The sequence below is a fragment of the Ambystoma mexicanum genome, chromosome 6q (assembly GCF_040938575.1).
Source record: "Ambystoma mexicanum isolate Mex_15411 chromosome 6q, UKY_AmexF1_1, whole genome shotgun sequence".
In the NCBI taxonomy this organism is placed as follows: domain Eukaryota; kingdom Metazoa; phylum Chordata; class Amphibia; order Caudata; family Ambystomatidae; genus Ambystoma; species Ambystoma mexicanum.
In genome coordinates this window covers 1,439,099,689-1,439,122,745 of record NC_090937.1, presented here as the reverse complement: position 1 = coordinate 1,439,122,745, position 23,057 = coordinate 1,439,099,689, and positions in this window count along the sequence as shown.

Sequence of the window (23,057 nt, the reverse complement as noted above, 5' to 3'; positions counted from 1 at the left end):
CGAGGATGCAGGAATCCAGGATTGACAGGACCCCAAGCCAGGGGCAAACAGGCAGTCAGGATCATGCAGAGGAGCACGGGGTGAGCACAAGACAGGACCACCAGGAGGTAGGAGAGGACAGTAAACTGGGCCCAGGACAAGGAGGGGGCACAGGGAGCAGAACTGGGGCTGGACAGAAGGGGTCAGGAAAGGACAGAACTAAGGCAAAACCAGGGCAGGAGCAACTGGAAGGGTAGGGAACAACCTCCCAACAAGGCAGGAGAGAAGGCAAGACAGGAGCCCTACCCAGCAGGGCAGGGGAAATGCGAGGTGCTGAATGAGTCAGGACTCACATGGAGCGATGCGGCGGGTCGGGAACCAAGCCGCGTTGAGACGCGACTTGTTCCCGACCGCATAATAAGGAAGTCCCTGCCAAAACGAGGCCTGGCACGCAACGCCTCCTCGCGCGCACCCACGGCGTGAAAGCGAGGCTTGCCACGCAAGCATGCGCAGCGCCCAGGAGTAGGCGAGATGAGCTGACGCGGGGCGGTGCTCCATGCACCCGTGGGCCCCCCCAGCGGTAACGGGGATACAGTCTCCAAGATGGCCCGAGACCCGGGGACCCCCTCAAAGACTGCCAGGTAGGTGGTGTCCTAAGAACAATAGACACACCGTCCCACGTACTTCTTATGATTCTTTGTATGTAGAAACTTCATTCCCTCATGTGCCACGATGCTGGTATCTATGTATTTTCGAACAGCATCATCAGTGAGCTCCTTGGCGTTCGGTTCATCTTTGGCATCAGTCATACATTGGGCAATCACCATCCTGACTATACTTAATCCATACATTACTACCACCAGTATGACTCCAAGAACCTTGAATAAATTCGCCAACCACTGAGGAATCCCTGAAAACAAGGAGGTAAACCAACTGTCATCTTCAATATCATCTGTCTCGTCTTCCATCTTGGTATGCAGGTCTCTCAACATCGTTATGGCCTCTGTCAGGTCCCATTCTGGCTGTCGTGAGAAGGTTTAAATGTGCAACATGATAGCCCGATTTTGGCACAAACTCCTCCTTCCATCGCTGTGATCATATCAATGACATACCTATTCTGGACGGTCATCAATCGTATGGCCCTCAGCTCTTCTTTAATGGTGTTGAATCCCTTTATGGTAGCATCTGATAATTTGCAACCATTTGGCATTTGCCACTGTCTGAATTCCAGACATGAATATAGCTGTCATTTTCATAGCAGTCTTGCTGAACAACTTGTGCTCTTCAGGAAAAGTTACCTACGCTGTTATTGATTTGGCTGAGACATAATGTTCACTTTTCATCCGTATGAGTTTAAGTGATCTTCTTTTTCTCAAACACAAATGGTCACCCACCTTTGGAAATTCACCAATGTTTAGGTCGCTTTGAGGAATCACTAATGCTGGAAAAATATTGATCCAAAAGGACAGCTCTCACTTCTACCATATTGGGAACATCAATTGTGGTTTTGCATTCTTTGTTATATCCCACATGGTTCTTTCCATGTCTTCCGAAGCGTAGTGTAGCATTAACCAATGGGATTACAACTACTGGGACTGTTGCATCTTCTACCCATGTCAGTAGCTTCGAGTGCTTGGCCCATGACTTAAAGCATCCATCATTCACCTTCTGTACTTCTTGTACATAATCTGTTTTCAGCAGGTGAACTGCACAGGACATCATTCCTTCTTCCCATCACGTCTTGGTATGTACTCATCCATAGATCAATAGTTGTGTTCGTTCCTAACATCCAGGCGATCCTGCTATTTCCGTCACATTAGGACAATTCCTTCTCTTAATCTCTTCAATAATCACCTCATCCTGTCCTGCAGCAGGATACACAAGCATCTTGCTTTACCATCCATGCTCCTTCTCCATTTGTAGGGTCTTGATATAGTCATCCTGGTATGGAAATGACCATCTTGATCTCCATTGCAAGGTCGCCCAACTTCCTTGGAACTGTCCCCAAGTAGCATATGCTGCAAGATGTTTGAGGCATTTTGCTGATACCGCCTTTAAAATGGAAGTCCTTACTGTATTCATGGCATAGGGGATGAGAGAGCAGACATAGCAACTCTCATCAGATGCTCTTTTCCCCACCTTTTTCATGTGTTGGTACCACATGTTATTACCCAGGTGAGTTGTATTATCTAGATAGGTATTTATCCCTTCATTATCTTCCTCTACATCTCTCTTATGTCTTCTAACATACTTATAGAGATCAAGGAAACTGTCATCATTTGTACTCATAGTGGGGAGAATTATAGGCACTCTTTCATCAGCAGAACCATTAAGATGATAGAGACTGTGAACAATAAGGAACAAAAAGACAACGAGAACAATCATACAAGTATATATTATGCATAGAAATCTGGGCAACCATTTCTCGTGCCATTCTACTGCTTGCTGATCTCGTGAATTCTCTATAATCATGCCATCTTCTTCATGAATCATTTTTAATACAATCATTGAGGATCTTTTATATTTGCAACTGTACAATTTGTTCAATTATAGCAATAAGGAGTCTTCTTACCACTGGGCTGTTTTTAGGATCCTGTAAAAAGGTGTGGATATTAACGTCTCTTCTAACAAGAGCAGAGTAAGATTGAAGTATGAACACAAAGACAGCAAACACGAGCCGATGAACGTCCCTATTGGCAGGTATCATGTATCTTTATCACTTAAAATGGATATTCTCAATGAAATGAATCTTGATATTGGTCTCTCTTCCAATTTCTGATCAAGAACTGACGTTTAAGCATAATTCCGGTGCATTTATTCACTACTTCAATACATTTCTAAAAGTTAATTTCAAACTCTGGAATTCCTCTGCAAGTCCTTGCACTCACTGCCACAATTGATATAAGGCGTGTCTATTGAATTCAAGTCCAAGTAAAGTATGTGTTAATCACTCGTTGCTTTATCGTCCTTCTTCGATCGGGTCTGCACACACGGAAATTCTTCTTCTTGCCTTGCACCTAGATCAGCAACGGTGGGAGGAAGGGTCTTGCCTTTATAAAACTTCACGTTGTTCATATGCACCAAGCTTGTCTTCCTGTTACTTTAACAGCTGAAGGGGACACTTCCTCAACACATAATGGGCCAATGAAGCGGGGCTCATGCCACTTCCGGGTGAAATCTTTGATCAGGGTCAGGTCCCCAACATATACCTTTGGTGGTGGTAATAGTTCACTTGAATTAGTTGTTGAATTATCTTCTTCGTGTTCCTATACCATCCCACCCAATGTTTTACATTATCTGAAATGAAGGAAATACTGGTAGTCATACATGTCACATAATCGTGCATCTCATCACCTAAAGTTTTAGCTACACTTTGGTTATCACTCCTAATCCTAGATGGAGGTGTAAGTGGCGTTGTCATTTGGCGTCCTATTACTAGCTCATGTGGGTTGAGGTGGTGGTCTGACCCTGGCTGATCCCTAAGGGCATATAAGGCTAAGGGTAGGCAATACAGTCATTCCCTTTTCAAAGTCAATTTAATCTTGATGATCCTCTCTTTGAGGAGACCGTTGAGTCTCTCACATATGCCGTTCGCTTGTGGGTGCTATGCAGAAGAGAACTTGTGCTTTATATTTAATAAAAGCCCTATTTGTTTGAATAGCTCATTGACAAAATGTGGCCCATTATCGGATCTTAGCACTTCACACACACCCCGCCTCGGGAATACTTTGAGCACTAAAAACTTTGCTGTGCAAGTGGCATCAGGGTGTGCACACAGACCTGCTTCAATCCACTAAGAGAAGGGGCACACCGCCACTAATAGATACCTATATCCAGTACATGTCTGCAACATATCGACATAGTTGATGTGTAAATGCTGAAACGGATCATTCGGTCCATGAATTGCTCCTCTAATCGTTCTTGGTGTAGGCCCAGCAGTAAACCTTTGACACACGATACAATTCACTAAGTGCAACGTGCTACAACAAATTAGGAATGAACCAGTCTTCTGCAATATTGGCAGCAAGACCTTCTCTAGTTACTTGAGGTAATACAACTGTTCAAGAGTGACTTTTAATAAAGTTACTGGCATCACCAGCTTTCCAGTACTGTCACTATAATGCTTCCGTGGGGGATAAAAAAACACCCCCTTCGTTTCCACAGTTCTTCCTGTGGTGCACTGCCCTAAATCTCTACCAATTGGGTTATCAACAGCGTATTTAACCCCTCCAGTACTAACATATTTGTAGCCGAATTCTCTTTAATATCCTCAATATCAAAACTCGAAATTTCTGGAGAATATGCAACCCTTTGTCTTCTACATCTGCGGCTTTGTTCCCGCAAGAGATAAAAATCGATTTGCTTAGTAGTTGCTGTGTATTTTACGACTGCTATGGCCCCTGGGAGTTGTAGTGTCTTAATGAGTCTATCCAATAAGGATGCATGGTGCATTGGATGGCCGTCTGCGCGGAGATAGCCCCTCCTTTTCCAACATGATAGCCCTGTGTGTATGGTTGATGTCACATAGGCAGAGTCACTGTATACCTTCACTTCCTGCCCTTCATGTTTCTCAAACGTGACAATAAACGATACTAATTCTGCTGCTGTGCTGAAAAGTGAGATGATAGCCTTGCACTCGTCACCACCTCAAATTCTCCATTCAATCTGTGTCTTACTACTGCAGCACTGGAATGGCGTTCCCCACTAGAGTGATAAACATTCGAAGAACCATTAATAAAAATAATCTCCCCTCACGCCAAAGTGTTCGCCTTTACAAGGGGTATATCATCATAAAGCTCAACATAATTGGCACAGTCAGGCACAGTCATGCACATGCTCACCTTCTTCTACGGGTCCAGCTACGAAAATGGCAGGGTTCACTATTTTACATCTTACTATTGTAATAGTTGGGTTGGAATCATTACTTCATAAACTGAAGCTCATTGGCACGTCAATGTGCCCTTGGGTTTCTCTAAAATGGCAAACAAGGCATGCTCCATGTAAAGCGTCATAGATCAGCCTATGACAATACTTGTGGACTTATCAATTGCAAATGCGGCAGCTGCCGAAGATTGTTTACAAGGGAAGTGTCCTCTCATAACTGTGTCTGAAATTCCACTGTAATATGCCAAAGGTTTATACCCTAATGCTGTTTTTGTGTAAGTATGCTATCATTACTTACCCATTTGTGTGTGAAAATAAATAAAGTTCCTCGCCATAATTGGGAATCCATAAAACTGGGGCTGTACAAATTGCTTTTTTCACTTCCTCAAATTCCGCCTCCATTTCTTCGGTCCATTTTAGTTTTGTTTGACCAACTTGTGCTTTCTTTAATGCTTGCAGAAGTGGCCATGTGTATGTGCTATAATCAAACAACCAGGCTGTAATGTAATTGTACAAACCCAGAAACTGTTGCATCTGTCTCACTGTGTTTGGTTTTGATGTTTTCATGATTGTCTCAGCTCTATCAGGTGTCACTTTCTTTCCTTCATGCAAAATTAACTGACCTATGTATAACACCTCTTCTTGGCAGTACTGTAACTTTTCGTTGTCCACCTTATATCTAAAATAGTAATTTGTTGGATAGAGTCCAGTCTACACTCATCCTCTGTTGTACTGCAAATCAATAGGTCTACGTATTGTATCACTGTGCTTTTGAGATCATATTTCCTAAATCCATCTGTAGGACTCTATTAAAGATCGATGGAGACTCACAGTACACTTGAGGCAGCCGAGTGTGGTTTAGTCTTTTTTGGCAAAACATAAATGAAGTCAAGTCTTGGGAGCCCTTGTATAACAGGATCAAGAAAAATAAAAATCTTTCAAATCGATCACTGTAAAATACCAAGCTTCTACTGGGATACTGCACAATATTGTTGCAGGATTAGGATCCCAAGGAAACTCAGCATCTACAATCTGGTTAAGAGGTCTCAAATCCCCAGACTCCCCTTCTCGAGACATGGGTTATTGTTTTGCTCGGGGTAAAATTGCTCCTGGCTTAAGCTTTATTTTAACCTCTCCTATCCCCTTCAATAAACCTACGTTAAAGGGGCCTGTGATCCCTAAGGCACTCAGAACCTTTTCAAGATCCTCCAGAAAAAATGCTGGTCTCTGCCGCATTATCACCATTCTTTGTGGACTTCCCTTTTCTCTATCCTTATCCAGTATGTAATGCTCATGAAGAACACCACTTGTTCATCGCTTCGGTCTTCCCTGAACATATCATCATTGGTTATGTCAGTCAGTCGGTACACCCTCCTCAATAATTATCACTGTTCTTGATAGTCTACCCCTTTGAGCATTGCCATTTCCTTTCGTACTAAAGCTGCTTCCAACGCTATTGGAATAGTCTATCCACCCTCCTCACCCATAGGTATTTGTGGTCTGAATAAAAACTCATCAGGTATCCTCACAATCTTTCCCACCAGGCCAGGTAGCCATGTCAACAAAATGCTTACTCCAAACAGAAAATTCTCTGGATCTACTGGAACGCCTCGCAGAGCATCTTGCCCTGTGTACGCCAGTATGAAGTCTCCGCTGTTAAAATAGTGTATTCCTGGTGTGGAACACACTATTCCTTGATCAGTAAATCAAATAGTCATATTATGTTTTGTCATTAAATCTCTTCCTAACATGTTAACTGGTGTCTGTCGTGAATATAACAAAGGAACAGACATGTCACATTCTCCTATGGAGATCGGTAATTTATCAGTAAAAGGAACTTGACTTGTAGCTCCAGAGAACCCTTGAGCATTCATGGCAATATCTGACATTGGGTACTTTCCCTCCCATTTACATGAGCGAGTTGCTCCAGTAACCACAAGAAAAGAGAATGTTTTGCCCCCTATCATCACATCGACCCTTGGTTCATCTTGGGGGTCTGGTGTCACAAATAGTAATGAACACATTCTAGGTGTTAGTACTTGTCCTGTATTCGCATACTGCTGTGTCTGCATAGAGGCTTGTTGAGACTGCCCCTGGGTTGGATTCATGTATACTTGTCACTGCTGTGGCAACTGCTGCATTTGCGGTGCTTGTGCCTCATAAGATGCGTGATCTTGGGAAAAGCCCTCTATAGTCTGTGATCTGTATGGCGGAGGATAACCTGTGCCCCCTCTGGAAAACTGGCAATTTTGTACATTCCCTCTGCTCTCACATACACGTGCAATATGTCCTGTCATTCTACAATTCCAACATACTGGGGGAACCCTTCTGTTAATCCCTCCTTGATTATATCCTGCCTGAGCACACTAGTTCTCGTTCTGTGTGTTGTTAAACCCACCTTGGTTATTCTGAAATCCACCTTCTCTTCCCCTATAACCCATTCCTCTGCCTCGTGGCGTAAACCCATACCCACCTTGGTCCATCGGGTGCAGATTATTTGCCTCTGATGTACGCATTGCTTCCTGCATTCCTATTCCTTCTTTGCTTGTCAGTACTGCCCCTTCTAAGGCAAATGTTGACAATGTTTGCTTAACTATCTTGGCTTCCTCAATCTTTCTATTTTCATTTTTCTTTTTGTTCTTTTCTTGTAATAACTGTCAATGGTGTACTATTGTGAACTGTATCTCAGCCTATTGCTTTGCTTCCATTCTCACTTGCTTTTTCATCTGTCTCTGTACTTGTTCTGGCAATCCCTGACATAAAATGTGGTAAAATAATGCCACTGTCTTTTTCCACGGCTCGCGAGTTTCAAGTTGCCATTTCTCCTGAATATCTTTAATGTAAGCAATAGGGTCTTCGACTTCTTTCATTTTTGCGTGTCATAATTTCACCCATATCTGATGTGTCAGGATACTGTACCCTGAGAGCCCTCGAAATGTCTGCTCAGGATATGCTATGGGATCTGGCATTCTATCTTTAGGATGTTCCAGATCTGACCATCTCACTTCCTTATCCATTTGTGGGCTTCCTTCAGCGGTGCACACGCTCCTTCCGTCTTCCCCAAGACCGGACTCTCTTTCCTTGTACAACATGACTATGCCCCAACTAGTGTGACTAACATCCCCCTAACCCTTGTATAAATTCAGTCTGCTCAAAGACAATGCCCGATGTTCATCACTGAACAGGTTTCCCTCCTCATTTTGTGAATGAGGTACTGGGGATTGATCATCATTCCCCCGAGTTCTATACTCGCTACCTCGTCTTAACTGTTGATAGACCTTATCGATCCTCTCTCCAATGCTTTCCGCATCATATCTTTCTTCTTCTAGCACTACTCTAGATGCTACTGGCATTGCTTCCTTTATCGGGTGAATTTCTCCCACTCTATCCCATTGTATTTCTGGGCTCAGCCTCATGTGTTCCTTGCAGAGGAGACTGGAATTGAATCCTCGCTGTCTCCTTTTTCGTTCCATTTCTTCATCTACTTCCCTTTGCTTTCTTGCATCTCTTCTAAGTCTGCTTTCTCTTGCCTTCATTCCTCTCTCCTTACTCCTTCCCTTCTTTCCTCTTCTCACCTTCATCTATGTATCCTTTTGTCCCTTAATCTTTGTGCTTCTTTCTTCTCTCTCTTTCTTTCCTTTCTGTCCTTTTCTTCTATCGTGCTTGGTCTATTGTTATACATCCTTTGTTCCTCTGCCCATTTTTCAACCTTCTCCTGTTCCTCCTGATAAATCTGTTCTCGTCACTCCCTTCTTTTCCTTCTTTGTCCATCTTTTAATCTCTTCTCTCATTCCTTATCCTTCTGTCTTGTTCGTCCTTATCTTCTCTTTACCTAACTTCCTTGATACTTTTCACATCCATCTAGAGTAATATCTGTCCTACCATCCATTTGTTTTGTATGAGTGCTACCTCATCAGCATTATCTTTTTCTCCTTTCTATCTCTTGATTTCTCTATCTATATCTGTCGACAAATTCGACAGTTCACTTCTTTCTTCCTTGTCTTGTATGAATTAAAAAATATCTTCCTTTCTTTTATTCTCTTCCATACTATCGTCATTTCTGTAAGAAGGGGGTTCATTTACCGGATTACTATACCCCGTCGCTCCTCCTAATTCCTTTAAAGGATACACTCCTATTTCTTCCGTAGCAACACTCTTTGCTTCAGACAAGATAAGGGGTGCTGAGAGCTCAACACCTCCCTCCTTATTCCTCCTCAGGTGGCGGGTCTTCTCTATCCTCTTGACACATCTTTCAAAGTTCTAATATCGCTAATCTTTTCTCTCATTTCTTTCCCTAGTACGCAGCATGCAAGTATGTGGTCATGTGTTGCAATACTGATTTTGCAAAGATCCTCCTTGTGGCCATTGCATGAACATTATATCTGCTGTGCCCTTTACCCATTCTGCACTGTACTGTTTGAGCTTTGACATATGTTTTGGCAGTGTCTTGCATAGGTGCATGAGAGGAGTATCCCCCATAATGACAAGTCTCAATTGACTGTCAATGTGTACCAAATCTTTAAATAAACCTTTTACCTTGGCTTAAATCACCACTTTTAACATTTTAAATATGAGCAAGCACCATCAATCAGTGCTCAATTCGTTTATTTCAATGCCTTATCTATTCTTTTGATTGGCGGAAATTGGTTTGCTACACTTTATCTTTAATCACTTTTACCTTTTCAACTATTCACAATTTCTATCACTCATCGATTCTTTATTCAACAAACAACATTTAGACTAGGCAGACATTTACACATTATAAACACCATGATCACCTTCCCACTTATTTATTTACTATTTATTAAGCGGGTTACTTCTTCCTTAGCCTTTACCTTTTTACCTTGTACAAGGTTTGCAACATCACCTTCCACGGTCCTGACCTGTGCGTTTTTTATTTCTCTCTAATCCCATTGGAGTTTGAAATGTCTCCTTCTAATTGCCTTGAAATAGGACCCTTAGGCGGTCTCTCTTATCTCTGCAATTATTTTCCGTTACTCAAAATTATCACAATCCCGTCCCTTTATTCACCATTTGTTAATCGACTGGAGGCCTTCGGTATCAATGCTTTCTCCATTCCGACCACTTCACCTTTCTGTCCGCAGAGCACCCGTGGAAATAAATCAGGGATTTCTTCAAAGGGGGACCTGCTCACCGTCTCGGTTCTTCTTGCAAGTTTATTTCTACTCGGCTGCACTCCACAGGAAACTTTGCGATCTTCCAGCTAATGACGGAGGATGCCAGATCATCCAAAAATCTGGAGCTGAACTAGTTTGGATCTTTAAACCATCTGCACCACTATCACGTGAGCTTAGGGCCCTTAAGGAACATGCATATGTGTCATGATCCCTGTCCCTAAACCCCTTAGGCTGAACACTGGAGCCCTGCTACGATCCTCCATAGGGGCCTTAAAGGCCTCCTCACCTCGTCTGAGACCCACTTGGAGTCAGTCCTGGCGCCTGTGGCGCCAGGCTCATACATGCTCAGAGGAAAGACTTTGAAACTGGATGGTAATGCACATTTGTGCAATATGGATGCCTCCACATAGCTCAGTTCCATGAACTGAGCTATGTGGTCTAGCTTTTTGAGTGTGGTTAGCCCTAGGGATACCTGGGATATCTGGAGGCTATCTAAACAACGCCCGGGCAGAGAAACACGCTTTGAGTTACTCTGCGCCTGCAGCGTGACACTCACTGCGTTCAGATCGGTCTCCTGAGATCTTCGCATGCCATCCTATAACCGCATACCTGGAAGAACAAGAACAACATTAGCACAGCACTTACCTTGAGGAGAATCCTGCTTCCATCCATCGCTCCTCTGGTCCAGTGGACATCATCTCGGCGGCACCATCTCCATTTCGGAACGCTGCACCCTGGAAGAGAAGAACAAGAGAAAAGACATTAGTAAGCGTTCTCATATTCCGATTCCCCAAAGAACAGCAAGAATAATCTTATGCTTACCTGGACTCGAGCCGCTTATAGACACTTCAGTTCCGGAGCATACCATCGACCTACAACAGAGAAAAAAACAACACAGGTTAGCACATAAAAGACAAGAAGGCGCCGCACATTACGCTTTACTCACCGCAACTTATTCCCTCAGCCCGCAGACATACTGGGACATTGCAGCGGCCTGCAAGGGAAAAGAGAGACATAGGTCACATAGGTCAGCACAAGAAAAGGCGAACAGCACTGTGCATAGTGCTTTCACTCACTGCTTTGTGCTCGGCCCCCTAAGCAGCACGACACCACAAACAAGCTCTTTCACCACCTAAAGGGAGAAGAAGAGACATTATTAGGGGCAAGAGAATAGAGAAGGACAGTTCACCAAAATCAACAAACCTACCTTGTCGGACTGGAGTTACTGCAAGTCCAGACTCATTGGGCTTGCACCAGTGAAGCAACTAGGGCGCGCCGTGCCTACCGCAAACAATGCACCCTTGCACCGAGAAGCAGAACGGAGAGCGCACGATACAAGAAAACAAGGTGAGGAGAGGACATGGGGGACAGTTTGGTCCTCAAGGGAGGTGGGGGTCAAGCAACAAGAGACAGTAAAGTTAAATCCAGAACTACTGTATTTCAGGCCTAATCCTCGTCAAACAGATTCCAAGGGAAGGGTTCGATATCGTGAGTGGTCCAATCAGGCTGAGTGGCGTCCCCCTGGATATCAGGTGGGCGTTACAATATGTAATGGATGGGATCACACAGAATAACTCCAAGACCAAATAACCGAACCATCTCAGGAAGATGGCAAAATACTGTTTTATTAGCAATTATCTAAAACAGGGAGTTTACAATGAACATCAACGGATGTACGCTCAGGTTCTCTCAGCGATCTTTACACGAAACATAGTTTATATATAAAAAAAACATCAAAGGTGACGTCATACTACGTGGCAATAATGAAAAACCTACCAAGGGTCGGGATTGGCTTAAGGGGAACATCTAAGTATACTTTCTGTAGGAACTAGGATTGTGATTGACTGCCCACTATCAGGTGGACAACATATGCCTACCTCTAAAACATGTTATCTTCAGAAACTTTAGATACACAATTTCTCATTGGTTTTCAAAATATAAGGTTAGTCATTATATGAACGACTATAATTAGTTGGCACGCTTCTACCATGTCTGGAACATTCAGTTCACTTAGCAGCACATAAGCTCAGACCCAGCTGCAAGGAGATGAGGCATGACACTGCCTTCCCACCCAATTAGCCCAGCATCTCACATCGCCCATGCCTTCTGCCATGAAGATTGTCTTTGAACTTGGTCTTGTCTTTAGAATACATGGGAGTGAGAGCACTCACTATCGGGTTCTGGGACTCCAAGTTCAAACTCTATTTTCATACTTGGCTCACGTGACAGGAGCCCACAATTTGGTCTGTTTTGCAGGTTTAAAATGTTTTAAATGAATTAAACTTGGCACTCTTGGTTGTCCTTCTTTGCACCTTAACAAGGGGTGATTCATCCTTTGCACGTTCGCCCATTTCCAGAATAGATAGCTGACCTTGGTTGCTTCAGTCTTGACTTCTGGCCAGACAACCTTGTCTTGCAGCTCCACAATTCTGCTTATTCTTGCTGTGACACAGTTTCCCTTCCCGCTTCATGAGTCCTGGCTTTACTAAATTCATGATACCGATATCCAGCGTCTATATAATGGCGGCTTCACCAGCGCTCTATTTACTATGTATAGCTAGCTTCTTTGATGACTTAGTCTACCTTGCAATTCAGCATCTGTACAGTGATTGAACGGTTGATTTTCTGCAGCACTTCGTCCATGTGTAATCTCCATTTTCATATTTAAAGGTTCACTTGATTCTTTACTTCATCATTAGTCTCTTCAGGATCTATACATCTTCTTCTGTCAGTATCTCGGGAAGTCATACATACTCTTTTGTGACATCACTAACTTCTTTTCTTTGCACTTTCGCATATTCCTTCAGGGAGTTCCTCACTTATGTTGTCATCACTTTGGGGATACATTTGGTAGGGCTGTCTCAACAGGTATCTCCTTTCGAACACACGCTGTCTTATTGGCACAACTGCTGGTGTCAAACACGGTACGATCTCAGGTCTCCAACATATGGGAAGAAGGGTGGCAGGGTTTCCTGCTGAGGCATGCAGCTGCTCCTCTACACTATGCTACCGCAGCACCATGTTTTCCCTTCTCCCTACCCTTCATGTACAACCCTACAGCACTTTTTCGTCACCCCTTTATCCATAATTCAGCACGTCCTGCACCACCCTGTTCCTATGTCATTCTGCCCTGTCCTCGTCCCTGGTTTATGTTTTCACCTTCCTCTGCAACACCTGATCTTCAAGTCACGTTCTCTCACCCCAATGTAATGGACCTATGTCCTCTGCTCTGTTATCAATAGAATGTTTTTTAAACCTTTTTGTGACAAAATGCATTGCTTTCCATGTGAGTTTTATAAATAAATGAAGCCCTCCCCTAAAAAAGCAAGACTGTTGTCGGAGTTATATGATGTATGGAGTGCTATAAATACTTAAGTGATGAGATTGCAATATAGCTCTTAGCTGTACCTGTTTTATCTTGTTGGCTCTTGTTTTGTAGCAGTGTGAAGGCTGGGTGAGCATTTTAGCCTCTACTCATCCTTGTACTTTTTCAGAGCAGAATACTATTCGTCAAAGCCAGTTGACCATGAATAAATATTGTCATGGATGGTGTGTATATCACCTTTTGTCTGGGTACTTCTTATTCTAGGCCTGTTCATTACCTCAAGATGGTATACCACACAAATAAGTCCTGGGGGAAAAAAGAGGGATGTGGAGGTAATTCTGTACTTACTTACTGGTAATATTCTTTACTTCTAGTCCTACTCTTTCGCATCACAGCACTTACGTTTTGTCTCACCACCCCGACTAATAAGAAGAATGGGCTTACAAAAGCAGTTGTACAAAACTGTCAGAAGTCAGATGAATGGGTCTAATATGCCCCGAATCGAGGAGCTGGGACCAGAAGGAGAGGTGGTAAGGTTACCGCACAAGTAAGGACTGTGACGAGGAAGAGTAGGACTAGGTAAGTAATCCCAGCATGCACTAACATTGCCATTTGATGCTTCACCTATCACCTCAATGTCCCACTTCCTCTTCCCAGTACTTATTTGTGAGGTCACCCACCTCCACTCAGGAACCCTTCTTCTCTTTTTTATTGTGTTCTATTTGCCCCATCCCTGCCTCCTCAGGGTATAATACCCTTCGCTTCCCAGTACGCCTCTGTCAAAACGCGTCCTGCTTCTGGCAGGAACCAAACAGTTAGGCTATTATTCTTCTCTCCCATGCCTGCATGGCTCTGAGGGGCAACATACAGTGATCCTTGGTAAATCCCTCCCTGCTGAGCCTGGGGGCCCTCACCACTGCAGACCAGGCTCCTGGTGGCCCTGCTGGGTGAAGGGATGCTAGTGGAACAGGACTGCACTGGGATGCACCTCTGCTGGCCTTCCCGTTGTGGGTCTTCTCAAGAAACGTGGTCCAGAGGAAAGGAACACTGGTCTCCTGCACCAAAGCCCTGGGATGTAGGAACTAAACCGTGTCGATGCCATTTGGAAGGGACGCCAATTGCCCTGGATGCCACAAGGACACACTGCTACTGAGCTCCCGGTGTGGGTCCTCCTAGGGAACATGCTCCTTAAAGAGGTAGAACACTAGCCTGCTGTAGCGAAGCCACTGGCGGTGGGATTCAACATGGGGCAAAGGTAAGGTGTTGGGAGAGATAGAGAGAACGTCGACCTCATCCAAGTTCAGAGGCAGGAATGAACAGCTGCTGAGCTCCCGGGGTGGGCCCTCAAAGGTTATGTGGTCTGCCGTTGAGGAAGCGTAATGCTAGTTTGATTCAACAAAACCTTGAGAGGTGGGATCCAACCCACACACTGGAAAAAGGTTGCGTGAGAGCGACAGTGGCCAGGCCAGGGTCACACTGCTGCTGATCTATCCATGCAGGCTGTCTCAGGCAACTTGGTCTGTCAAAAGTTCCCCGAGCACCTGTGCATGTTGCCATGGTAGTGGCACACCGATCACAGTATTCCAGGAAAAATAAACCACTCTCCCTCCACTATATACATTCTAGGAGAAAGTGGGCTGGGATACATGTTCCAGGCTGTGGCTGTGTGAGGATAAACACACAGAAACAATGCCATCTGACTGTTTGAAGTTATGTCTTGCATGGTCTACACTGGCATCAAGGCCTTCAATATATTCATTGTTAACCATAGTAGGACGTAGCCTCCTACTTATACAGGACTCGCACACAGATTCTCCCCAGAAAATTAGTGACGTGAAAACAGACTTCTCCTCCATCTCTCAGGAACCATCAATACTCCCTTGCTCTAAAAAAGTTCCAAGAGCCCAAATGCTGGCTATCCACACTCTACCCACGCTCCGCTGCTCTCAAGATTGGTCCATGCTTTAACAATAAAAATAAAATAAAATAAAAAAGGGATGCCATGCCAAGAAGTATGCCATGCTGCTCAGGCATTGCTCCACAAAAGGGCAATCAGGAAGGTGATCAGGAGGGAAAGGGATTTACGCCATAGTGTTATAGCCCATGTTAGGGGAGATTTCTCTAAACACCACTTTCCCTCTATATTTTTGGACCCCCCAAACTCTTTGCATTTTATTTATTTGTGTTTAATCAAAAATAGATTTTTACAAAATGATCTTTTTCGTGGACTTTCTCGAAAAAAGGTAGACTCTCTCTAAAATGTGCCCTCGTTGTCGGCCATGGCCTTGGCAGATTTACTGCTTCCAGTATTTTGTAGGTTGCTATTTGCCATTGAGTCTTATCTCCTCTGATCAAACGAGCCCAACACGTCCGTTCATCTGAAATAATGAAGTCCGACAAAATGTATCTTAGATATCGTTCTTTTGTGTGTTGGTTGCTGGCACATTTTAGAAGTAGGTGTCGGATGGATTATTTTTCTGTTGTACTACAGAAGCGGCAGAGATTGGATGCAGATTTGCCTCTAATAACCAAAATCTCATTTGTTGGCAGCAAGTTGAGGCGAGCGCGTAGAAGCAAGTCTCTCCCCTTCTTACATGGACATTTTTTGATATATTCTTGGAGCTCATTTACTTTTTTGGTATTTGGAGGCAGATGAGTTGTTCGTTTGTTTTTTCCTGCTGCTTCCAGTGTAACTATCCAATCTAGCTCCTTTAGTGTTGTTAAAATTGTTCTCGGGTTGTTAATTAATGTTTCTTCATCAGACTGTATTGATTCCAGCACTTTGATGTTCTCTTCTTTCCACAGTGATAGCCTTTTAATGCTGTTTCGTTCCATTTCTTGATTTATTAGGTTATAGATTGACAGGGGATCAGCCATCCGACATTTCCTATATAACATTAATGTAGACTGTTCCACTGTGCTTTTTAAAGAAGGCAGGCTCTGTTATTGACGGATGGAAGCACCAGGTGTGGAGTTTGGTAACGTAAGAACTTTTCTCCAAAATATTGCCTCCATTTTTGGCCAGATGTTTGTTGGTAGCTTTATCATGTCATACCCTCCGTATGTTAATGTTGGAATCACCTTCTTCTGTAGAATTCTCGAACTGGGATCAGTGAGTATCTACCAAATTTTGTATCTATGGCTTGTGCTGCCATTTTATTGACTTTCGATGTTAATGAGTCTTGCATCGCTTTGTCTTGTTTTGTCGAGTCCAGTATGACCCCTAGGTATTTAAAGTCTAAGGCCCTCATTACAACACTGGCGCTAAACCATGGCGCTATTAGCACCATGGTTGGTGCCGGTGTTGTAACGGGTTCGCCATGGTTCAATGGGGACTTACCACCCCATTCCAAGGTTGGCGGGCGGTAATTCCCCATTGAACCATGGCCCTTCCCCATTCTCATTTTCGCCCCATAGGGCTCTATGGAAATGGGGAAGGCGCTAAGTACGGTACCGCAAATTGCGGTACCGTACTTAGCACCAAGGTCCCTTTGCGGGTCCCTACTTTAACAGCTGGTGTAGACCAGCCGTTAAGGTCGGGTCCCGCAAAGGGACCTTGTAGTAAGGCGCTAAGTGTTTAACGGTGCCGCAGCCTTTTACGGCGCTGTTAAACACTTAGCGCCAGGGTCCTGATGAGGGCCTAAGACTTTTTCGATTGGCGTACCTTAAAGGTTTAAGCATGATTTTTCTCTTTTTCTTGAGGATGCCTCGAGCGTCAAAAACTTTGTTTTTTTTAGTTAATTTCCAAGTTGTTTTCCTGGATGTAGCTCTGTAAGTTGGTTAGATGCCGTTGCAATCCTATTGGAGTATGATCCAGTAGAACTAGATCATATGCATAAAGAAGCCTCGTTAGCAGAGTTTTGCATAGTTTTGGTGGAAATGTTCGTATTTCTGTATCTCAGCTCTTGATATCACCGATGAATGCCACGAACAGTGCCGGAGCCAGTGGGCACCTCTGTTTTACGCCTCGTGATGTTGAGATCGAGGTTGAGAGTAGGCCGTTTTGATCCAAGCGAATACGCATGCTGGTATCGGTGTACAAGGCTTTGATTGGATTCAACAGGGCGGGTGGGCAATCCCATGCTTTCAGTTTTGACCAGAGTCTCGATCTATCTACTCGGTCAAAGGCCTGTGTGAGGTCAATAAATGCAATAAAGATTCTCGATCCTCCTTCCAAGACTTTCTTCTTCAGCACGTTCAATAGCAATATATTGGCTGTCGTGCCTATGTTTTTCTTAAATCCTGTTTGGAAGGGGTCTTCACAGGGCGCGTTTGATGCCCAGCTCTTGAAGTGATCTAATAACATAAAGAAAAGACTTTCCCCATTACATCAAGCAACGCGATTGGTCGATAGTTCGCTGGGTCCTTTTTGTCACCTTTCTTAAATATCAGTACCACTGTAGCTGATTTCCATGAGGGCGGAATAGTTTTTAAGGCCGCACATCTTCCAAAGATTTTGCTCAGAAGGCTCTCCCACTCCTCTGGGTTTGTTTTTAGGTCCACATTAGTGACCCCGTCAGGCCTCGGGGCTCTTGAGGTCTTCAGAGCTATGATACGAGATCGAATCTCGTCTGGGTCGTCCACTCTTACCCATGGACCGGGTTTCGCCCCTGTGTGTGTAGTTGTTGTTGTTACTGGAGCCAGATACATGCCTTCAAAATGTTTTATCCAAGTATGTTCACCGATTTCGCTTGTTAAAGACTTTTTTTGGCGGTCAAAAGTAGTTCTCAGGGTACTCCAAAATTCTCTTGTGTTTCTGCCACTTATAATTTTTAAGATATTTTCGGAGTCGTGTTGGTAAAGACTTGACCGATGTGCTTTAACCCATGATTTGTAGTGTTTTGCTGGGGTTTCTGCTTCTTTCTTTGCTGCTGGTGTTGCGATAAGTTTTGCTCTGCATTTGATTTGCCTAAGCTCACGTCGTTTGTCGACCAGGCTTTTGTCGAACACATGTCTTGGGGGATCTCCGCTGGCCTTTTTCGAAGATACGGTTTTCTTGTACTTCATTAGTAGTGGGTTGTAGTCTGTTTTGTTAGCGCAGTTTGTATCAGTAATAATCTGTTTTCTATGTTTGTGATTAACTCCGTTGACAGTTTTACTCGGTTCCCCTGCACATTGGTGTCAATCTTAGCTTCCATGTGGTCAGTTGGAGGACCTTTTGTCTTCCAAGTGGTAGAAAGAGGGTTATGATCATGGCGCCGACTCTAGTTATTTCAAATGTGTTTGTCACTGCCAGGATTGATTCTGAAACAAACATATAGTCGATTGTTGCCTTTGTATCATTTCATTCCCATGACGGTGGACGGTTTGGGTCTGGGAAAACCTCATGCAAGTTGTGTAAGTTTCTCGAGTTCATCAGCCGTGACCATAATTTCCCACCTTGTTCTACTATGGATTTATTTGATTGCGTTTTTTCCGCTTTTGGTGTTGTTGTGCAAGAGGCATTTAAGTCGCCGCAAATCACGAAGTATTTTGCCAGATGTCCCGCGAAGGCCTCATCTATTGCATCCTCTACCTTTTCCAGGTAGGCCGTTGTTTCCATGGTGGCCGGGTTCCAGTAGGTGTTTTCTATTATTAATGTTGTTTTTTCATACCCCGCCTTGTTGTTTACTTGGTATGTCCATGATGCTTTAACCATCAATATCACTAAATTGCTGATCAGTGTTTCTTCTAGCTGGATACCGCATCCGTTCTTGCAGGCAATCAACAGCCCAGATGACGGTCTTCCTAGTCTGCATTGATTTGCCGGCGAGCTCATACCCCCTCAGTCAACCAGGTTTCCTGAAGACATATTAGGTCATACAACCCCAGTTCCATGTCGCAGGAGGATTGTAGATGAGAATGTCCTCTCGTATTCTAAGAGCACATCTTTATCGACTGGTTTTGTTGGTTTAAGTGATGTCTTGCTCGATAGATGTGCTCATCTCCACCAAATTGCTATCTTTGCTTTTTTTCTGTAAATGCTTTTGGCAGCCAAGACCATATACCTTTCATTGGTGCACATTTCTTTGTAGATTCACTCTCTGTTTTTTGGTTCGAGCCCTCTTGTGGACTGGATCTCCTGTAGGTGACACTTTTTCTGTGTCATTTGTCTCAGTCGGCCTATCGTTACTGTTTTCTTTGATGGTCATCCATTTTTGCGCCACTCGCACTTGTGTCTCCCGTTCCTTTTATTTTGTCGTGGTACTTTTGTGACTTTTCTTCAAATGAGTTAAGTGGTTAACATTTTCTTCCTCTCTGTTTCTGCGATTTTCAATTGCCTGTTACGCCTGACACTTCGTGTCTCTGTTTGCTGTGTATTAGGATTTTTGTTAGGCGTTCCCTGCCTCTTCTTTTCGTCTTTGCTTAATGATCTTTTGGTCATGCTGTTTGCTGGGTATACTTTTAACTTGTATCCCATATTTGCTAGTTTGTTTTTGTTGTCACTAATGGTGTTTTTAGAGTATTTGAGGCGATGTGCAGAAGAGTTCTAGCCTTAGTGTATGTGTGGCTGTGTCAATCACTAAAAAATCTTCTGTCTTGATGCGATCCAGACTTGGAATGTGTTTGAAGAGTGTTAGTACGGAATTCCTGTTCAATGTTATCTTGTCATTGTTTTCTTCTACTTGTGTTAGTTTGATTTGCCATTTCGCTTGCTCCCATTTACTTGGCTTTTGATTGTACATCCGTGTCTTATATCTGTAGTGTGGGCCTGTTGGCCTTTGTTCTCTTAGTGGCAGATGAGATCTGGATCTGTCAGTCTTGAATTTGGTGCGGGCTGAGATGGCGTTCGACGGATAAGACTTTTTCTTTTTCTCCCTCGGTCCTCCTGACGGCGTTGGGATTCATAAGACTATCTCCTCGTTGATTGTTCATCTGCGCGGTCGTAAGGCCGCGAGGAGGGACGTTTATTCTCTCTTCTTGATTTTCTAATGATCTGCTTTTCCCAAGATCTCATTCCAACCCTTTTTGTTTCCTTTTCCGTTTATTTCATCGCTTGTTTGGAGTTTTTCTGCCTTGAAGTTTCTGCAGTCCATATTACTTTTTTGCTTTGACTTTTACCATTGTCCTCTTTTTGATTCGGGAAGTTTTCCCAGCTCTCTTCCTTTTTTTCGGAGTTAACCTCCGGTTTGTCTGTTTTGTTAGTGATTTGTATGTTTGTTGTCTTGCTAGTTTTATTCATGCTTGAATCTATTAGAGATTGATCTGATAGATGTTGGCTCAGATTCATCATCTCCTCGTTTTCGAGGAAGTCGTTGGTCGTCGTTGGGGATGGAGTATCGTTGTTTTTCAAATTTCCTAATTTTTTATTTTGTTGTACATTGACGTCACCCGCACAGATTTGTTGTAGTTCTTTTTGACTTACTGGCCGTGTGAAAAACTGAGAAATCGCTTCTGCCGTTTGAGTACCAGGTTTGTTTGACCTCGGCAAAGTTGTTTTCTTTCCAGTGGTTTGGTCCGTTAACCGACATTTTTTATGACCCACACTGGGATTCTGTTATGGTTTCCGATCTGCACAAGGTCTCTGTACTGCCAATTTGTCATGTTTGTAGCTCTGTATTCACTGGTCCGCTGGTTCCCGCGTTTACTGTTTTGCTTGATGTTAAATCAATCATTGTAATGGTTTGTGTACCTATAATTTTTCCAACCACTACCTGCTCTTGGGGCATTTTGGGAAGTAAATCCTGGCTAAGTTGAGGTGTTTTTGTTTTTCTTGCTTCTAACACCATAATGTACGCTTCTAGAAAGATGACCTTGCTATACATCATTGCTTGTATGCTGGTGTGATCCTTGAGCGAGTCTGCTACAGAATCGTAGAGCTTCTTGAATGGTGATAGCGCTATCGTCACAGATGACTTAATGGAGAATAGGTCGATCTTTTTGTTGGAGGAACCGCTGGGCTTGATGGCTGTTGGTGCAGTGAGAGTCTTCTTGTTGGGGAGTCAGTTGAAGTTGCTGTCAAGTTTGACCGTGGACTTTTTGCAGGCCTAGATGTTTCCAGTGAGCACCTTCGATTTCTGTTCTTGTCCGGGGACAAACTATAACTTTCAATCCTCCATGTGTTTTGATGATGGGGAAGGGACTGGCTCACGTTCTGGGCCTGAAATTTTCCAGCCATGTTAGACAAGGTTTGTAGAACTTCTGGAATTGTCTCCTCCATCGTCCTGCTCGGCTGCAGTGCAGTCCTTGACCAGTCTATTGACTTGGGCTCAATCAGATGAATGGGGCTTTTAGGTGTATCGCGGCCTCCTTCTGACACTACTTCTTGGTCTCCCTGTAGGGGTAGGGTCATTTTTCCCACTGGTGGCGGTTCGTTCGACATCTCTGGAAAGGTCCCCCCATTTTCGTCAGATTGAATGACTGTCGATGGATAGGTGATACTGTCTCTGTTGTCAATGCTGTCACCTTTCTCTGATAGGATTTCCTTGTCGTTTTGAAGTGAGGGTTGGATAGTTCCCATTGGAGTCATTTCATCCGGCTTCTCCCGCTCTCCTCCCTCATTTTTATCGGTCTACATGTTCAGGGTGAGGTTTAGATCCGACTGTTCTTGTGGTGCCGTTGGAGAGGGTGACTGTTGATTTTGCATCTGGCCTCCCCTTTCTCCCTGGTCTACTTGTTTTACTGGACCAGCGCTCTCTTCTGGGGAAGGAGTTTGCCTAAACTTCGGTGGGTTGGTATCATTGCAGTCCAGTCTTCGTAGTTTGGAGAGTGGTAAACATTCTCTAATGGCTTCAAGGATTTCCAAATCAGATAGCTCCATGTGGTGATGTCTGTTAACGGGTCTTGCATTTGCTCGTGTCGTAAAGTAGTTTGATACAGGGTTTTTCGCTGCCAGTCCTTCCTGTCTTTTTGCTTGTTTTCTTTGGCCTGGGCAATAGTGAAATGTGTTTGCTGTACTGTTTTGACGTGTTAGACAGTAGTATTGGATTTGGCTGTCCGTCCATTTTTCTTAGTATGTCATGAGATTTTTTTGTATTCCTGTTTGCCGTGTCCTGAAATCTTGGTCTTTTCTTTGCATTTGGCACCTGATTGCCCAGCCCCTCCGCTTCCGTGCAGTCCTGCTCGCCCTTGTTGGCAGGGCTCCCCTCTGCTTCAGCATGAATCAACGCCTCCACCCGGACCTGGGCTGGCGTGGAAGGAAGAGGAGGCGGCGGGTGCGGGGGCGTGGTCGAGTCTTGAGTGGCGGCCGAGGCCAAACCAATGCTTTTTGGCGTTAGCTTCCCCGAGATTGCGGGGGTGACTCTCTCCCCGTTTTCTTCGATCCCATCCCCCTGGCCTCCTCCTGTTTCCCACACGGGTGCTGGCCCTCCTCCGAGAGGCATGCGGCACGGCGCCCACAGGCGGGCCGTGCAGGGGGAGGCCCGGTCGGGATCCGCGGCAGAAGTTTGCTGTGATGGTCTCTCGCTTTCGTCTCGCCCCAGCCCCCCCCATTTCCCACACGGGCGGGGGCCCTCCTCCGAGAGCCACCGGCAAGAGGCACGGAGCACGCGGGTGTGCCGAGTTGGGGGAGACCAGGTCGGGATCCAAAGCCAAAGCCGGAACTGTTTGCAGTTGCAGTTGTTTCTTCATTGATGTAAGAGAATTCTGTTTTTTTTTTTTATTTGTCTCTTCTGCTGTCAAGAGCGGATTCTGAGAGCCCCTCACCACTGTTGGATCCGTTTCATTTGGGGTCTCAATATGCAGCTCAGTTCTTTCATGCTCTTTCCTAATTAAGGAATACGCTGCGTGATCCGTGGGAGTGTTTACCCGTT